We start from the raw sequence: 20,156 nt of genomic DNA on the forward strand, positions 1-20,156 counted from the left end.
GCCGCGTCGAGTAGATTTTCTTGCACTTGACCAAATGTCGGAAAAATATCGAGTATTTGACACTAGTGGCATTGGATGGCTGACTAAGCTATTCGTGAATGTCACAAATAACATACGTGTTGTTGGTTTAGATGTTATTTACACGTTGACTTTAAAAGGCAGCTCAAATACTTTACATACCAGAGAGACAGTTGCACTGTCTGAATCGCTAATAATATTCCACTCCTGTTAGACACTGACGATCATTGTATTGGTTTCACTCGGGAAATATGGCTGGTTAGTAGCTCTTCTTTACAACGCTGATACATTGACACAATCTACCAATACTGTTTTTATCAAACATCTATATAGCCATACTGAATAAAAGACCATTTAAAGCGTAAATCCTTCTTGTGTCAATCCATTCGGGGAAGCCCTCTCTCCCTCCTCTCCCAGACGCGACCTACTGTCTCGAGTCAACTCAGCTCTGGAGTGAAGGGTCTTTGGGAAAACCTGGAATGGAGCGTTTGTCTACTTTCTCTAATGAGTAGAGGTAACAAACTACTATCAAACTACTTCAAACCCTAGATAACCTTTAACAAGCTAATGTTTTGCTTCATATTCTGTATGGGTTACAACTGTGTAATAATAACAGCTTTAAAAATATATTTTAGAACTGTGTAATAATAACAGCTTTAAAAACACTAACCTGCTCCACACAAATACTATATGACCCTATATGTAGAAAATTATAAAATGTTTAGGCAGTTGTTGACATATTATTAATTGACACATTTATGGTTTAATTATGCCATTTTTGTTATTTATCAATGACGTTATTCACATGCGACAGTGCGACACTCGATCTGTGCACATGAAGGGCACCAGTTAGTGATCATAAAAACATGTGCCTTAACCCTTCATACATACATTTAACCGGTAGCCAGTTGTTTTTTGTATTGCTGTTTGTCTAATCACGTTTGGCTATTCTTTAGCTAAGCATTTCTCGCAAAAATAGTGACCGGAAACTGAACTCACAATTGTCGCTCGGTGAGGTTGTCTCAACGAGTGCCCGCTAGACAAGTTTCTTTGGGGAATCAGGAAGAGATGGAGGCTACCTGCAAATGCTAACGCGCCACTAGCGAGATCCGTTTTGCAACGTTTGTTCATCTGCCAGTGTTGACCTTGCAGTGGGTAAAATGGCTAATATAAGTTATTAGTACAGCAACAGTCGATTGAACTGTGAGTCAGTGTTTGAACAGTCCATTCAATAGTAGAGATTGGAAATTGTAGCTAGTTGACTAGTTAACGCTAATCTGCTAGTAACGGTAGCACGATAACTCGACTTCAATGACAGCTAGCTACTAGTAGCTCTTTTTTTGTTTTGATACGTGACTAGCCAGCTAACCAAACTATGTCTTGATTATACATTGTTTCAGTGATCAACAGCTTACAACGTTATGCCTCACATCATTATGTGTCTCTCAAGGCAAGGCAGAATGTCAGTGTTAGTAAGTTATATTGGTGGTCTGATGATGAGCGTTGTCCTTTTTAATGCTGGGTGAGAATGTCATGTAGCTGTTGTGTTTTTTTCTGTGCATAGTTATGGATGCATTCGGGTCCTGATTGAACTCACACATCATGGCAATGGATGCTGCCGTCTCCACCTGTGGTCGTCCTGTGATCCCCAACCACACTCAGGGGGACTATCACTTTGTCCGCTCCTTCGTAGCTGGAGGTAAGGGCGGCTGCAGACTTCACTAGTGATGATAATACAGAAATACAATACAGAACATACAGTAGTACACATCCAGTGACACAAACCCTGGTTCTGATGCGCTGCATAGTGTGCAGGCAATTTATCCGGCAATAACAGACTACTATCATCGAAATGAATGGGTAAACCTCACCAGAGATCCAGAAGAAATGGGTATATGTCTACAGAGTTCTGACAGCTTAAACGTCTAGACCTTGGCAGAGCGACATAGGTATAATGAGTTTGTGGGTAGGTTTCACAGACCCAGATTAAGCTGACTTGTCTTGGACCTGCATTAAAAAGCCTGCTCAATGGAGATTCTTTACTGAAAGTGCATTTTAGTCCAGGACTAAGCTTAAAGCTGAAATCCGCACCACTGTTCAGTCAGCGTCAGGTGAAACAGCACCACTGTCCAGTCAGCATAAGATGAAACAGCACCACTGTCCAGTCAGCATAAGATGAAACAGCACCACTGTTCAGTCAGCGTCAGGTGAAACAGCACCACTGTCCAGTCAGCATAAGGTGAAACAGCACCACTGTCCAGTCAGCATAAGGTGAAACAGCACCACTGTCCAGTCAGCGTCAGGTGAAACAGCACCACTGTCCAGTCAGCATCAGGTGAAACAGCACCTCTGTTCAGTCAGCATCAGGTGAAACAGCACCACTGTTCAGTCAGCATCAGGTGCAACAGCACCACTTTCCAGTCAGCGTCAGGTGAAACAGCACCACTGTTCAGTCAGCATCAGGTGAAACAGCACCACTGTCCAGTCAGCATCAGGTGAAACAGCACCACTGTCCAGTCAGCATCAGGTGAAACAGCACCACTGTTCAGTCAGCGTCAGGTGAAACAGCACCACTGTCCAGTCAGCGTCAGGTGAAACAGCACCACTGTCCAGTCAGCATAAGGTGAAACAGCACCACTGTCCAGTCAGCATAAGATGAAACAGCACCACTGTGCAGTCAGCGTCAGGTGAAACAGCACCACTGTCCAGTCAGCATAAGGTGAAACAGCACCACTGTCCAGTCAGCGTCAGGTGAAACAGCACCACTGTCCAGTCAGCATAAGGTGAAACAGCACCACTGTCCAGTCAGCATAAGGTGAAACAGCACCACTGTCCAGTCAGCATAAGATGAAACAGCACCACTGTTCAGTCAGCGTCAGGTGAAACAGCACCACTGTCCAGTCAGCATAAGGTGAAACAGCACCGCTGTTCAGTCAGCATAAGGTGAAACAGCACCACTGTCCAGTCAGCATCAGGTGAAACAGCACCACTGTTCAGTCAGCATAAGATGAAACAGCACCACTGTTCAGTCAGCGTCAGGTGAAACAGCACTACTGTCCAGTCAGCGTCAGGTGAAACAGCACCACTGTCCAGTCAGCGTCAGGTGAAACAGCACCACTGTTCAATCAGCATAAGGTGAAACAGCACCACTGTTCAGTCAGCATCAGGTGAAACAGCACCACTGTTCGGTCAGCATCAGGTGAAACAGCACCACTGTTCGGTCAGCATCAGGTGAAACAGCACCACTGTTCAGTCAGCATCAGGTGAAACAGCACCTCTGTTCGGTCAGCGTCAGGTGAAACAGCACCACTGTTCAGTCAGCATAAGATGAAACAGCACCACTGTTCAGTCAGCATCAGGTGAAACAGCACCACTGTTCAGTCAGTATAAGATGAAACAGCACCGCTGTTCAGTCAGCATCAGGTGAAACAGCACCTCTGTTCAGTCAGCGTCAGGTGAAACAGCACCACTGTCCAGTCAGCATAAGATGAAACAGCACCACTGTTCACCCCTAGCGCATTTGTAATTGTTTTTGTTTTGTTGATGAAACGGAGGAGAGGAGCATCCAGAATTCTGGGAAAACAAAATGGCGTGCAATGATGTCCGAGGGAAAGAAACGTGTTGGTTGTTTGTTGCATAAATGGCTGGATACCAGCTTTAATACAGGTTAGGGAAACTGGCACTGAATGTGCAGGTTTTTATTTATATACAAATATAGTTATGGTGCCTGGAGAAGTCACATGACGGTGGTCAAGGTCTGTTGCTATAACTGTTAGTGTATCATCATCCATCTGCCAGTTATATTGAGGCTATTACTCTGTACTATCTGTAACTAAGATTGTCTTATTAGTCAGATGTTGAACATGGAAAGAAACCCCATGACCTGTCCAAAGTGATGTAATATGCATTTATCCAAACTAATGTGTTTAGGGTCTGGGTTGAGCAAATTCTCATCCAACAGATAATTCTTCAGATGAATCTAATGGTTATTTTACTTAGTCTAGCCCAGATATGCTCATGTTGAGGGTGTCTGTATCTGTCTGAGTGTGTTTATGTGTAGCAGGATGATGTGCCAAATACACCATCGCTCCTGTGGACAGAGTGAAGATCTTACTGCAAGCCAACAGTCCCCACAACAAAGACCTGGGTACGATCTGGATAACTCTGCTGCAGTGGAAGTGTTACTGAACATGTAAACATGTCTGTCTTTTGTCAGTTGGTATGTCATTGTCACTCATGTATCCCCCCTCCCATGGAAATCTGACACTGGTTTTCCTTGTTCTCACACCTGGTTGCAGCGAAAACGAAACTATGACATCCCTCCACACAATTATCTCTTGCTTATTTCTCTCCTTCACTCTCTCTCCCCTCCCTCTCTCCTCGAGGTGTGGTAGCTACTCTCCGTGTCATGCCAAGGAAGGAGGGTTACCTGGGGCTTTATAAAGGCAATGATGGTCAGGATATTTCCCTACGGCGCTATCCAGTTCATGGCCTTTGACAAATACAAGAAGATCCTTAGTTAACAGCTGGGCGTCTCTGGACACATCCACAGGCCCATGGTCGGTTCTATGGCAGGTGAGAGAAGATCAGTGGTGAAAAGGGCCTCTTTCATGGCGGAGAGGGAGGATCCAGAAAAGACAAAAGGAGGCTTGTATAATGCAGAGAAGATACTTCCTCACTCCTGATTATTTTTCCACAACAATAGTTTCAACAAAACGCCAACAGTTGTTGTTGAGTATATTTTAACTTACCATGTTATTGTTGCTCAGGGATGACAGCAGTGATATGTACGTACCCTCTGGATGTGATCAGAGCCTGTCTGGCTTACCAGATGAAAGGACACCATCTCTACACGGGCATCAGAAATGCCTTCCAGACCATATACCTAAAGGTATGCTATTTTATTTGTTCTGACCTATCCCTTTATTTGTCTTTCAGTTTCACATTCAACCTGTTACCTGTGTTTGTGTTTCTCATTAACGGATGCTCAGTGGTGGTGTTTATTTTTTATATTTAAAGGAAGGAGGCATCCCTGGGACAGATCCCAACCCTTATAGGTATGACTCCATATGCAGGTGAACACACACAAACACACGGTGTTGTGACTAACTTTTTGTCCAGTTCATTGTGGGCCTCATTTGTTTTGTCCTCTGCCCTCCCTCCCTCCCTCCCTCCCTCCCTCCCTCCCTCCCTCCAGGGTTCTTGTTCTTTACCTTCAGCACGTTGAAGACTTCCATCCTCAGACAACCCAGAGGTGCTGATGCTGAAGACCCACGTCAACCTGCTCTGTGGAAGGGGTGGCCGGAGCTATCGCACAGACCATATCATAGGTTGATTGATTGACTGATTGGGTGTTTGACTGATGGATTGATTGGTTTTAAAGACCTACCCTATTCTCCTCTCCCTGTTCCCCACTTTTCTTCTACCTCTACATGTTCCCCTCTTCTCCTCTCCCTGTTCACCTCTTCTGTCTTCTCTACCTGTTCGCCTCTTCTCTGTTGCCTCTCCCTGTTCCCCTCTTCTCCTCTCCCTCTTCCCCCCCTTCTCTTCTCCATCTCCTCTACATGTTCCCCTCTTCTCTTCTCCACTCCCTGTTCCCCTCTTCTCTTCTCCACTCCCTGTTCCCCTCTTCTCTTCTCCACTCCCTGTTCCCCTCTTCTCTTCTCCACTCCCTGTTCCCCTCTTCTCTTCTCCACTCCCTGTTCCCCTCTTCTCTTCTCCACTCCCTGTTCCCCTCTTCTCTTCTCCACTCCCTGTTCACCTCTTCTTCGTCTCCTCTACCTGTTCTTCTCCTCTCCCTGTTCCCCCCTTCTCTTCTCTGTCTCCTGTCCAGAGTACTCCTCTTCTCCGTCTCCTCTCCCAGCTATCCTCTGGATGTTGCCAGGAGAAGGATGCAGTTAGGAGTGGTGCTTCCTGAATCTGACAAATGTCGGTAAGTGGTGCCATTTAACCCTTCCTCTCCAAACACAGGGCTCTTATTAAAAAAAAGTATATACCCCTGCACATATAATCTAATGTATTATGATCTGAAAGGCAAAAGGACCCTGTTTGAATACTTAGAAAAATCACTTGGCAATAGGAGTTTTGTGGAGTGTGGGTATTATTGAGTCGTGCCTTGCCGTGCAGTCATGAGTGAACATGGTTGGTCCTCAAGGAGACTACAGCATACCAGGCCTGCCTTTCACAGTTCACCCTGCTGTACCATGGCAGTGGAATTACTCCAGCACCTGATACTCTGTAATGATTTACTAGACAACCTCCTCACACAGTAACTCAACAGTCTTACTCTATGTTCTACTCCATACAATGAGGGCTTGTGTGTCTGATGATGTCATTCCCGAGCCTGTGTGTATGTCTCTGTCTGAATTAGCCAGCCAAACAGACTGGCACTGGCAGAATAACCTGTTCCAAACATCTCTAACTGATTTATCTTTTATTACCATGTAATTAACATATTACAATGTAATTGATAAATACATTGCTGCTAAGCACTGTAAAATAAAGCAGAACTTTGTCTTCCCACTTGTCTCCCTCTACAGTACCCTGACCAAGACTCTTGAGTATGTATACAGTCAGTATGGGGTGAAGAAGGGTCTGTACAGAGGCCTGTCTCTCAACTACATCTGCTGTGTGCCCTCACATTTTTCACCTATGAGTTGATGAAGCAAACCCTCCACCTCAACTAGCTGCTCCCTCACCATCCACCTCCACCCTTCATCTCTGCATAGCGGGACTGAGACACGTTCACTGGGGATAAACGTTCTGAAATGTTTAGAAAGATCCCTACTAGCTGTCTATCTCAAAACAGCCTGACTGAGAGCGTTCTCTGGGGCTATATGTTCTGAAATGTTAAGGGAATATTGCCTATTAGATATGTTCATTTGCCCTAGTAAACGTTTTCAGTTTTAAGGAGGTCGGCTTCCATTCGGAGGTGTTGACCCCTGCTATCAGAGGCGGCCATTGTGGCTCAGCCACTGGAGCCGAGCCGAGTCTAGTAGCTGCTTACCCCAGTCGGACAGCAGAGGAATGCTAGGCACTGGGCCCCATGGCAGTACTAATCCAGTGCCCATGTCTGTGTCTGTTCCTATAATGTTGTGCTGAAACCAACCGCCAAACCTGTGGCTTGGCTTTGGACAACACCCCGGCAACTATTGCCATGGATACCTATAGACAATGGCTTCTTCCTCCGCTTCGATGGGCGGCTATGGGCAATGAACCCCTAACAACACTCGTTGGTAATGCCATAGAAACCCAATTCTGTACACTGCCCCCCACCCTACCCCACCACCCGCTCCTAAGAAGTCACCCAGCCAATGATGGAGGGGAAAGTCACACTGGACAATCTGGCTTATCCAATCGGAGGCCTTCTTTTCATCATGTACCTACCTGACACTGTTGTGAGTACAAATCTAGACACATAATGAGACAAGGATTTAAATGTGTAGTATGTCAGTTATAAGAGTGAAGATTCTAGGACAACTATCAAATATTTAATGAGAATAAAGAAACACTCCCCAAGCTTGTGTTGAACACAGAACTGTACTTTTTGAGCAGCCTAAGTTTAATAGAATCCCAATGATAAAATCCCACATCACATCAGTTTGTTCAAAACTGAACATCATTAATTTTTATTTTGATACTCCCCCAAAAAGTCTTATTGTCTGACATCGAAACATGTTTGCTTTCTAATTTGTTCACCCCATGCAGTTTAACAGATGTGTCTCTGTAGGAGTGTTGTCTTTGGTATTGATGTGTGTGTGTGTGTGTGTGTGTGTGTGTGTGTGTTAAAGCATCCATTCAGGTTTCAGTGTGTCTTTTGTCTATGGTGCAGGTTAGATTCAGGGTATGAGGCAGTGATGTACTATTGTAGTGTGCAGAAACAGTTATGTCTCATTCTAATGATGGTGTGTATCTACCGGGACGATTTTGAATTTATAGAGATTTGTGTCTATGAGAGAGTCCAAGGGACTAGTATCCAGTAGGGTTGCAAAATTTAACTTTCCCAAAATGCCCAGGTTTCCCAGAAATCCCAGGTACAGGATTGAAATGGAACACGTTGGAATTTTGGGAAACTTACCTACCAGAAGACTGGTTTTGATATTGTTCCTGTCAGATGACCATGAACTGATGTATGGACTGACGGCGGTGGTTCTAACGTACGTTATATTTGCTTTCCGTCTACATTTCCTGTGTTCAGGTGTGTGTAGAAAGAGTTTGTCATCTACTGAGATCTAGACACTAGCATAAAAAATACATGTAAGATGGTGCTATATAATTTGAAGCACTCAAATGGAAACCTGAGTTAAGCACTTCAGGAAGAAACTTGCACTTCGAAGCCTTGATGTTGATTAAGGCAGCCCCCCACACCTCTCTGCTTCAGAGGGGTTGGGTTAAATGCAGAAGACACATTTCAGTTGAACGCATTCAGTTGTACAACTGACTAGGTATCCCCCTTTCCTTTGGCTCTTTTGTGTTTATTTATGATAGTGTAGTATGACTCAGGCCACAAGGGGTCAGAAACGAGTCTGTAATATGTTTACCCACAACAACAGTCTGTAGCCTGCCCTGGATGTAACTGGACTTTACATTACCATGCTGAATCAAAATCAAATAATGTATTTATCACATGCGCCGAATACAATAGGTGTAGACCTTACAGTGAAATGCTTACTTACAAGCCCTTAACCAACAATGCAGTTTTAAGAAAATACAAAAAAAGAGATTAGAATAACAAATAATTAAAGAGCAACAGTAAATAACAATAGCGAGGCTATATACTGGGGGTACCGGTACAGAGTCAATGTGCGGGAGCACCGGTGTTGAGGTAATTGAGGTAATATGTACATGTAGGTAGAGTTATTAAAGTGACTATGTATTGATATTAACAGAGTAGCAGCAGTGTATTAGGGGGGCAATGCAAATAGTCTGGGTAGCCATTTGATTAGCTGTTCAGGAGTCTTATGGCTTGGGGGTAGAAGCTGTTTATAAGCCTCTTGGACCGAGACTTAGCGCTTTGGTGCCGCTTGCCGTGCGGTAGCAGGCCTTCCTCTGACACCACCTGGTATAGAGGTCCTGGAAAGCAGGAAGCTTGGCCCCAGTGATGTACTGGGCCATATGCACTACCCTCTGTAGTGCCTTGCGGTCGGAGGCCGAGCAATTGTGTGGATCTGTGGATCTGTTGGGGAAGTATTCGAATTGGAGTGGGTCTAGGGTTTCTGGGATAATGGTGTTGTGAGCCATGACCAGCCTTTCAAAGCACTTCATAGCTACAGACGTGAGTGCTACGGGTCGGTAGTCATTTAGGCAGATTACCTTAGTGTTTTTGGGCACAGGGACTATGGTGGTCTGCTTGAAACATGTTGGTATTACAGACTCAGACAAGGAGAGGTTGAAAATGTCAGTGAAGACACTTGCCAGTTAGTCAGCGCATGCTCAGGGGTACACGTCCTGGTAATCCGTCTGGCCTTGCGGCCTTGTGAATGTTGACCTGTTTAAAGGTTTTACTCACATCGGCTGCGGAGAGCGTGATCACACAGCCGTCCGGAACAGCTGATGCTCTCATGCATGTTTCAGTGTTATTTTGCTTGTCTGGTAGGCTCGTGTCACTGGGTAGTTCTCAGTGGAATCATGTAGCACATATGGAATCATGTAGTAACCAAAAAAGTGTTAAACAAATCAAAATATATTTGAGATTCTTCAAATAGCCACCCTTTGCCTTGATGACAGCTTTGCACACTCTTGGCATTCGCTCAATGAGGTAGTCACATGAGGTAGTCACCTGGAATGCATTTCAATTAACAGGTGTGCCTTGTTAAAAGTTAATTTGTGGAATTTCTTTCTTTCCTTCTTAATGCGTTTGAGCCAATCAGTTGTATTGTGACAAGGTAGGGGGGTATATAGAAGATAGTATGGACTTGGTCTTTTACCAAATAGGGCTGTGGCAAGAACAGGTCAAATAAGTAAAGAGAAAAAACGACAGTCCATCATTACTTTAAGACAAAATATAAGCAAAGAGAAACAGCCCATTACTTTAAGATATGAAGGTCAGTCAATACAGAACATTTCAAGAACTTTAAACGTTTCTTCAAGTGCAGTCGCAAAAACCATCAAGCGCTATGATGAAACTGGCTCTCATGAGGACCACCACAGGAATGTAAGACCCAGAGTTACCTCTGCTGCAGAGGATAAGTTCATTAGAGTTACCTGCCTCAGAAATTGCAGCCCAAATAAATGCTTCACAGAGTTCAAGTAACAGACACATCTCAACATCAACTGTTCAGAGGAGACTGTGATTCAGCCCTTCATGGTTGAATTGCTGAAAGAAACCACTAGTAAAGGACACCAATAAGAAGAAGAGACTTTCTTGGGCCAAGAAATACGAGCATTGGACATTAGACCAGTGTAAATCTGTCCTTTGGTCTGGAATCCAAATTGGAGATTTTTGGTTCCAACTGCCTTGTCTTTGTGAGACGCTGTGTGGGTGAACGGATGATCTCCACATGTTCTATTTCCCACGTAAAGCATGGAGGAGGAGGTGTTATGGTGCTTTGCTGGTGACACTGTCTGTGATTTATTTAGAATTCAAGGCACACTTAACCAGCATGGCTACCACAGCATTCTGCAGCGATACGCCATCACATCTGATTTTAATAGTCTAAATTCACTTCTTTTCCCAATCTGCTCTCCTTCAGCTGCACTGAACGAGCTGGTTAGGTAAACACTACTTCCTGGTAGGCAGCTTCCATGCTGCTTTCAGCTATCCTGTGTTTTCAGATCAGTGCAGATGAAGGGGAGAAAATGGAGAGGATTTTGTTTTAGTGGACAATTTAAAATACATAACAAATGTACACCCGGCAACAGATACATACCATTAACTGTCAACGATATAAACAGACATTTGAAAGACTTGTTTCCATTGTGGTCCTCTTGAGGAGAGGAAGCCACTTCTTTTTTTTTACTATTGAGATGCACCCTCAAACTTCCACGAAGGCCAAGCAACACAGGACTTACATGTATGTTGCAGGGCTATAAAAAAGAAAAGGCCATACTCTCTTTGGAGCACTGATGCTCTGTCCCAATGCACATCTCTCTTATGGGAATGTTTACCACTGTCCCAATGCACATCTCTCCTATGGGAATGTTTACCACTGTCCCAATGCACACTTCTCCTATGGGAATGTTTACCAATGACTTCTCCCAGCCCACCCATGGCACAGTAGCTAAGCCCTTAGCCTTCACCTCTTAAGTCAATCTCAAAGATGCTCAGACTTTATTTTCTATGGTCTTTTGTACAAGATTTGTTATTTTGGCGCTAGGAAACTTTATGCAATCGTTTTTTTATTTATTTAACCTTTATTTAACTAGGCAAGTCGGTTAAGGACAAATTCTTATTTACAATGACGGCCTACTCCGGCCAAACCTGGACAACGCTGGGCCAATTGTGCGCTGCCCTATGGGACTCCCAATCACAGCCGGATGTAGTGACACCTCTTGCACTGAGATGCAGTGCCTTAGACCGCTACGCCACTCGAGAGCCGTGCTTAGTTGACTGAAACCAGGGTTATGTTCAGCAGTGTAAACGGGGGAGAAAACATTGTCAAATGACAGATTGAGGTAGCATCTCCTTTTCTGTTTCAAAGCGTTTCATCCCATTGAGGTGCCTGCTGAATGTGACCTTGTTGAAACAGTTTTGTGAATCCTATCATGGGTTTAAGACATGATTGTCTCAGTTAATGTATGTACTTAGGGTGAGATTGGTTGCATTGACAAGTGGAGCACCTGAGATGTCTGTATTGAATGTGTTTATTCTGTAGACCTAAACTATGCTGTTGAAACGCTACGGGTCAAAGTCCTTAGATCTACGCTTGTAACTGAAATGTTCATGTAAATCTTCATTTACATCATTACTTGGTTCAGGGTTAGGGCCAATTCCATTTCAATTCAGCCAATTCAGGAAGTAAACTGAAATCCCAATTCTAATTATCCTCATTGAAAAGCAATGACAAGAATTGGAATTTATATGTCAGGGTACCTGCTGAATTGAAAAGGAATTGAGCCAAACCTTGTCAGAATTCAGGCCTAAAGGGAGCATATCAACTCACTGCCGCTCAATATATCCTGACAGTAGTCTACACATGACCTATCCTAGCCTGGTTAAAACAGACTAAATAAACACTGCTCACCTTACGGACAATGGTGAGTACAGCGTTATGTCTTGTGTAACCAGGCTAGAACTACCCTGTCTTCAGATCCGTTTATTTATGATCAATGTTTAATTCACAGTTACATTTTAGTCATTTAGCAGACAATCTTATCCAGAGCGACTTACAGTAGTGAATACATAAATTTCATGTACATTTCATGCATTTTTATTTTTGTACTGGCCCCCCGTGGGAATTGAACCCACAACCCTGGCATTGCACACACCATGCTCTACCAACTGAGCCACAGGGAAGGCCGGGAGATTGGTCAGAATTGGTGTCAAGGGAGTCTAGTAGTTTTTTCTACAAGTCACTGTGTCTACCACTATTGTAGTGGTGATAGGTATGAAGTCTATTTCATAGCTATGTTATCCATGGAGGAGCTAACCTCATGACGGAAGTACTCTTTAAGTATTGGACCAGTTGTACGTGGTGTGATCATGGTTCATGACTTCTAGTAATTTTCCTCCTGAATGGAGGATTCTATTTATTAGTGACATTAACCATTGGAAGAGTGCACTGGAAATTCCCTTCCACGTGTTGCACTCTGAGTGACTCCGATGTGACTCCGATGTCGCTGTTGTCAAGGGTGATTTGATTGGTTAGGTCTCTAACCTTCTTACTGATTGTAGCTGGACTGACTGTTGCTGGTATTGGTACTGGTACTCAAGGGGTCCAGTTATCCTACCGATTTATTCTGAAATATTATACTACCGGAACACATGATTGAAGCATTTTACTAGTTGTATTGTAGTTGAACCTACACATGGCAAGGAATGATTATTGTTGCCATTTGTTTTGGAGGTGGACAAGTCCACTGGACTTCCTTTACGACCAGTGTGGTACACCTCAGTACTATCTTAGATGTCTTCTAAGATAATCCCCGTCTAGGGGCCTGTCTGCTGCTCACTGTTCTCATAGGGGAGTTTACAACTAGATTTGATTTATGCTCTGGCGGCCTCGTACGGTGTTGTCCGTAGTCTCGACCCCCCCCCCCCCTGCCCACCGGCCTCATCATGGGTCTGGGCTACTATTCCCCCCCTTTGTGTCTCGGGACCCTCCCACCAGCGGGTGGTGTTGGTGTCCGAGGCGCAAATGGAAAGGTCGGACCCTATGTATGAGTTGTCAGCGGCCGCATTGTTATGAGAATGGCTGTAACCTTTCAACCAAATCTCCAGGTGTTTGTGCTTCAAAACGCTCAGTGGCTGTCGAGGCATGTCAGTCACCACCGCGTCCACGTGTGGCAACCTCTTCATTACCTGCGAACTGAGATGAGGATATCGGTCTGTGATATTGCTAAGTGTTTCACCAGTGGGAGTCATCGGGTCAGTTGCTGGACTGACGCCATTAGTGTCATTGTAAGGGGTGACAGTCCCCAACAAAGCGGAAGGTGTATCATCGGAAGCAGAGAATACTCTGCGCATCAATGTTTTTCTTGCTGAGACGGCCGCAGTGCTTGCGGAAGTGTCCGAAGGGCAAGAGAAGTTCATCTCAACTACCGTATTGCATGACTGCAAGGAGGAGGGAAGTTGCTTATTCACAGAGACAGCTGGCTCGAAATCATGAAAAGAATGGTCAATCAGATTGGCTGATGGAATGTGTCGAGATATCGTAATATCTCCTTGGATCAGATTCTGCACCAAGAAGTTTCTAAACGTCTTTTTCCCAAGGGGTGCTTTCGACAGATACCCCTCGTGAATGACTGCGTTGCAGCTAGCGTTAGGGGAAGACAGTGTGGTCAGTGGAGAAGTTACTGTGGCCTGTGACCATACCTGGTTGGTTTCCCAATCCATCAATGGGAGTAACCGATCCATCAAGTCTGCTCCAAGTAGCAGGGGTACAGTTTCGAGTCTGGTAACATACACAGGGTGAACGAGCGATACGTCCTTGAAGTGTAGTTTCAGCATGACTCAATGTGAGAGGCGAGGTAGTTTGAGTGACCCCTCGAAGTGTAGTGTCGCATCGTTCCACTTTTAACCAACGTTTAGTTGGCTTCAAAGCCCTTTTGACATCATCAAACAATGTTTGAGAGATGAGTGATATTGTCGCACCCGAATCAATTAGCGCATGACAAGTTAAGCAGTCCCCCAGGACTGTTTCAAGGTATGGCCGTTTAGATTCATGTTTAGTGGACATATTCCCCACAAAGTGGAGTGGTCGTTCGCAATGACGTGATGTGCCATTTCTGTTCAAGGTGGAAGCGGATTGACTTTTCCGATTTTGAGTGGGCTTGGCTTTAACGAAGCGTTTGACCTTTTTCTTCGCAACCTTTGTATCAGAGTCTATAGACAAAGCCCGGGGGCTTGTTTCTTGATCAAGCGGCCCTGGATAGGGTCTTGAATGATAGCGAGAGAAATTTGAACTTTAACGTCCTTGCTATGGGTGTTAATTTCTGCAGACCTGGTGTCCAGTAATTCCCCGTCTAGTCCTTGTGACTTGTCTTTTACCCTTTTTTCAAATTGTTCTCGCTTTAGTTCTTCCCGTAGTGGAACTTCTGGAGAACATTGGTCTACGTTTTGATTGTCCTTCAACCCTTTGTTACCCTTTGTTACCCTTGTGCTCTGACACTTTTTGTGGGTTGGGTGCAGGAACGTAGCGAACAGGTCGATTGTCGCGGTAGTCATGTTGATGGCGACGTACTTTACAGTTATTTTGACCGCGGAGGTTATTGGAATCATAGTCTCGTGGTAGAAACTGTTGTTGTGCGTCATCTCTCAACGCTCCAATACCTGATAATGCACCCTCTAACTGGAGTGAGTGCTCTAGGTCAAACTTCAAAACCGAGTGGTCAGGGCTCTTAGCGTTGTGAACTTTTGATGCCTCAAAAGCTGTGCTTGCAAGCTCTCTGAGTTGTAAGATAGGCAAGCCAACGTGGGCGGCAGGGCCCAAGTAGGTAATGAAGGTGGGATACATGTTTGACAGGAACATTTGTTTAAATGGTAACAGCTCTTCCATTCCTGTTTCCGTGAGTAGGCCAAAGTAAGCTGAACGAAGCCTATGATAGTAAGCTTGTGGGTGTTCGTTCCGAGCTTGTTTGACGGTGTTAGCCAGTGAGCTATCGTGTTTGCGAGTCGCAGAACCACTGAATTCTAATTTCAAAACTGTGGCAAGTTTAGCGTAGTCATTTAGCACGTGTTGCTGTTGTAGACGAATGAACCTTGTCACGTGTCTATTCGACGTTCGCTTCAACAGGTAAACCCTGTCAGAACCCGTAGCGTTCAGGTAGCCATCCAATGCGTCCTCTATGTCAGCTAGGAACGTCTCAGTATCGTTTGTCTGACCTGGAATGGGATCAAAGATGGGGAAATTCTTGACGAGTTTGTCAAGGTATTTCACGCCAAGTGGGCGGAGAGGGTTTGGCTTCATCCCGTGGAGAGATTGGGGCCTGAAAGGCCAAGAGGAGAAGCCAAGCCTTGTTGTTGTTGTCAAGAGGCGCCATATTACTCAGTGCCGAAGGGCCAAGAGGAGAAGACTAAGGGACACCTGAGGGAGGCAAGGTCTGAAACCTATCGTCTTTACTCCTGTGAGTACAGGGCTCCGGTTGCTTGGATTGGTAGTCACGCTGTAGAAAGTGACCATTCTGGACTTCCTCAAGATGGTACCTAAGGATGGTATTCTGCTGCATTGCAGAGTCCACTTGAGCGCTTAGAGTACTGATTTTGGACACGTGAGTGTCGCACTTGCTCCTTTCGGTCTCAGACTTATCTGTCATGGTTTGCAGATAGAGGTCTTGAGTACGGAGCAAGAGATTCAGTGATGAGATTTCCTCCACTTGCTTAGAAATCAATATTTCCATCCTCATCACCTGAGTTCTCTCATCATTCATTTGGTCAGCGACTTCAATAAGTTCTGCTGATTTGTCATCCAACTTTGTCATTGTGTTCATTAACTGATCGTCTTTGGTCTGCAGCGTTTTGAGTAGATCCGTGTTACTTTGAGTAACGTTCAACAAAACTGCATGCATGTTATCAAGTTGAGCGCTCCTGTTTGTAGATAACTCTTCAGATTTATCTAGTTTGGCGTGGACATCATCGTATTTAGTTTTGGCTAAATCGAGTTGTTCCTGTAGCATATGATTTTGTTCCTGTAGAAGACGATTTTGCTGAAGAGCTTGTGCTTGTTCATCATCATACGTTTTTGCAATTTCATTTAATTGTTCAGTTTTCAAGCGCAGTTCCATAGCTAGCAGAATCTTTCCTTTTTCTGCATTTGTCATTGGTTTCCCGGTTCTCTCCACCTGTCCCTTTATGTCTATCATTACCTGCTCGTGCTTCAGCTGTGCACTGCGATATTGGACAGATGCCAATCTCGGATGGCAAGACATCAGAGCTAGACTGGAGAGAACCTTTGCGAGGCCTGCGCCCGATGGTTGATTTTGGAAAGCGTTGTTGTCTGCTGTTTTTCCACTAATGGCATAATTAGGGTTGGTATCGCTGCTGAGGTCAGAGATCAATCCATTTACGGGTGGAGGTTCACTAATTAGCGGGCAAGTGGGGACTACCCTCTCTGATAGCTTCTACATTATTAGAACATTTGAAAGGAAAAATGTTTTTCCTAAATTTCCAAAGTTTGGTTTTGGAATATGTTGGGAGCTGCAAAGACGATTTTAATGTATTTATAGACGTTAATGAACCATCAGTACTGGACAGTACTGTGGAAGTTGGACGTGAATGAATTTGCAAAAGCAAATTTAATTAATCAATGATAATGATAAATCATACCTGGATAGGCTATCTGGGAATTAAACTTTAAATTAACCTGGGAAGTTGGTTCATCTAGGTTACTATTGCAAAGTTTAAGACGTCTCATTTAATTGGAAGAACCTAGAAAGGTATGTTCGACAATTTAAATAAATAAATTGAATGAGACGATGATACCCAAGCAATTGAGATTGCTGGATTATCACAAAAGTAATGTTAGGTACATTCACCACTATGGTACACTTTCCCCTCAGGCCACAGCCATATGGGATTCCCGCTGGAGGCGGGACTGATTGATTGTGCTTTGCAAAAGCAGATTTTACTGATTAATCTATTTATGATAAATCAAACCTATAAAGGCTATCTGGGAATTAAACTTTAAATTAACCTGAGAGCTTTGCTTCATCTAAGTTAATGTGGAAAAAGTTAATCTTGTCTCATTGTAGAAGCCCAATCAATTTGGATATTATTTAAATGATCCACTTGAAAAGGTAAATCTGGCAATTTCACTTGTTAGTTAAATTGAATGAGACATCGATATCCAGTCAATTGCAATTGGCTGGATATCTTAACATGATCCCCATTTGGATTTCCCCTACTTCTTTTAAGAGATGTACTTGCGATTCTTCACCACCAGTGATGCAGAATGCTGAAATCAAACGGAAGTACAAAGGGCGGGACTTCCGTCGCGCAAGGCGGAGGAGTTTAAACGGGACACAGGAAATAATGTTTCCATTTTGTTAGCTTAGCATCTCGTGCAAGCTAATCCTACTTTGTTCAGGAATCTCATTTCCAAGCACAAAATAGGGTCCCCTTCACCATGAAAAGGGTGGGTTTACTAGTGGCGTCTCACATTAACCCATTCGGCATACTTTGCTAGCGTTATGTTGACCGGAGCGACACGGTACATGAATACAGATATGCCTGTGGTCTGCCCACACTTGCTTAGTGCGGTAGGCGGACAGAATACTTCGGCTCGGTCACCGAACAGATATCTTCTAATTTCTAACCTTACTGGCTCTATGCCTCTATGCCCTTGCTCTAGAAGTTAATATTGACCAACAGAAATAGTACCGTTTGGCCTAACGGACTAAATCTGGAATTTATCCCTCATTGCTATCGACACACGACCGGAGGCACTCTCAAAATAGCTTGTTCAATGGGAATACACACACAACCAATTTGTATAGATAGCAGCCTGTTTGTACAATTCTGTTTGCACAATTGATATATAGAATTCCACAGCAAAGTCCAATTCTATCTTAGATTCCTCGCACGGGGGCGTCATAAATGTCGTGTCTTTGGCATCATTAAAACTGAAGACTTATTTATCAAATAACTCTCTGTAATTATTATTATGTGATCAAACTGATTAATCATGTAACTGTAATTAACTAGGAAGTCGGGGCACCAAGGAAAATATTCAATTACAAAGTTATAATTTTCCTAATATAACTTTCAGATATTTTAATATCTGATCAATTAGTCTTCAATTTAATGAATTATTATTTACCTCACGTTAGTCTCATTCCAAACATCGTAAATTGTTGGTTATCTGCACAAACCCAGTCTTCACTATGAGTCATCCATACATCAATTGTCTTAAAATCATTTATTTACTAACTAGGTAATTCACAGAAATGCATAACAAAACAAACAAAGTAGATAAGGTTACAAAGAAATGATAGAGGAATGTGCCCTACTGGGCTAAACCGGCATGGCGGCTTGTTAGACAAAAGGGGAGTGGGGGGTCAGCTGAGGAAACACTACAGAGTTGATAATTATAACAATTGAAATGCTAATCCTTTGCACATGAACTCATTCGGGAATAATTGCAATCAATATATATATTTACGCTCAGTGTGTCGTCGGGATCTCTGTTGAAAAGTTCGTTCTCTCTCTCTGTCGTGGTTAGAATGGCTAGTTCAGAGTGACATTCATTCATGTCGTTTTAGAATAGATGTTTCGGCGGTTGTCGGTCGTCGTGTTCAATGATACCGAATTCCTAGCTGCAGACTAGTAATTAATATCAAAGACTTGTTCTTATTCTGTCGGCATCGATAGTCTAAGAGTTTAACCACGTGGTATGGTTAAAAGTTCAGCAAGAGAAATGCATGGTCTGCAACCTTTAGCCATCTCGTAATTGAGGTAAGCTTGGTCTGCTCTCAAACCTTGGCCCTCTCGTTATCGAGGTAAGCTGGTCTCCTCTCAAACCTTGGCCCTCTCGTTATCGAGGTAAGCTGGTCTTCTCTCAAACCTTGGCCCTCTCATTATCGAGGTAAGCTGGTCTGGTGATAGAAAACCTAGGTGGGGGTTTTATTCGGGACATAGAAAAAGGCTGTCTCATGACGCCAGGACCTGTCTGTGCCCCTGGGGGCGTGCCAATGACTTAGTGAAACTTTAAACAGAAATACAATTCTCTCACATTAACATCATTACATAGCACCCCATTATCTCACAAATAGCTTCATCCTTATTCATTCATTTTATACAACAATTAGATGTAAGCCTCATAACTGAGGCTATTATATAAACAGCGTTATGGTAATGTGGCCGTATTGTCTCTCATTGTCTCTCTTCACAAAATTGTACCAAACGGACCAGTTCGTAGCTGGATTCTTCACCGATCTTTTATACATTCTCCAGAACATAAATATTGTTCGGACCTCCAGTTCTGTGAGGTGGAAGAAATTCCTTTGTTCTCTCTATGAAAACTCACTCTCTCTCTCTCTATACTGTGGCCATGAGGAGATAGTCTCCTCCAGGACTTTACGACCTCTCTGACCACAGCAGCCTGGGTGTAGGAGACAGGGGGATGGTGCAGAGGTAAGGGGATGGTGCTCGCTGTGTCCAAAGAGGGCAACGTCATGACACTTCCCTTAATGTGCCATTGTTCCGGCTTAACACGTCTGTTCGTTATTGAACCTCAGTTTGGCATAGAGGAACTAGGTCAATGCCTTATCTGCTGGTTGCTCACATCACATCTCCCGGACACAAAATAGTAGCTAGCAAGATGGATATCACTGAGGTTATTTTTAATAAGTGCATTTCACAAGTGACTAGTTTGCTTCAATTGCCTTCACTAAAACCACTGCAAAGGTTTTGCCTGCAAACTTTTGGTTTAGAATCATGACCTTCAGGCGTGTCTGTTGGGAGTTTTGAAGAGGACCCTCCCAGGAATAATTTTATTTCCCTTTTTAAAGTAATCAAAAGAGTCCCAGACCCTATTCACTGCCTT

At 43.9% G+C, this 20,156-nt stretch overlaps 1 protein-coding gene and 1 pseudogene across 3 annotated transcripts in view; one reads left to right on the forward strand and one right to left on the reverse strand.

Annotated features, from left to right (window-relative positions):
* Positions 1-540, reverse strand: part of LOC115193563 (methylcytosine dioxygenase tet3) — a 116,025-nt gene extending 115,485 nt beyond the window's left edge. For 2 of the 3 annotated variants that reach the window (XM_029752299.1, XM_029752297.1), the window contains exon 1: positions 181-516. The gene's annotated coding sequence lies outside the window, so the exon portion shown is untranslated. Of the gene's footprint in view, positions 1-180 lie in introns of all 3 variants that reach the window. The other variant, XM_029752298.1, reaches the window with a different exon arrangement.
* Positions 541-833: 293 nt separating this feature from the next.
* LOC115193566 (graves disease carrier protein-like) lies at positions 834-7,536 on the forward strand (annotated as a pseudogene).
* Positions 7,537-20,156: the final 12,620 nt, after the last annotated feature.

This window comes from Salmo trutta, chromosome 5, assembly GCF_901001165.1.
Source record: "Salmo trutta chromosome 5, fSalTru1.1, whole genome shotgun sequence".
In the NCBI taxonomy this organism is placed as follows: Eukaryota; Metazoa; Chordata; class Actinopteri; order Salmoniformes; family Salmonidae; genus Salmo; species Salmo trutta.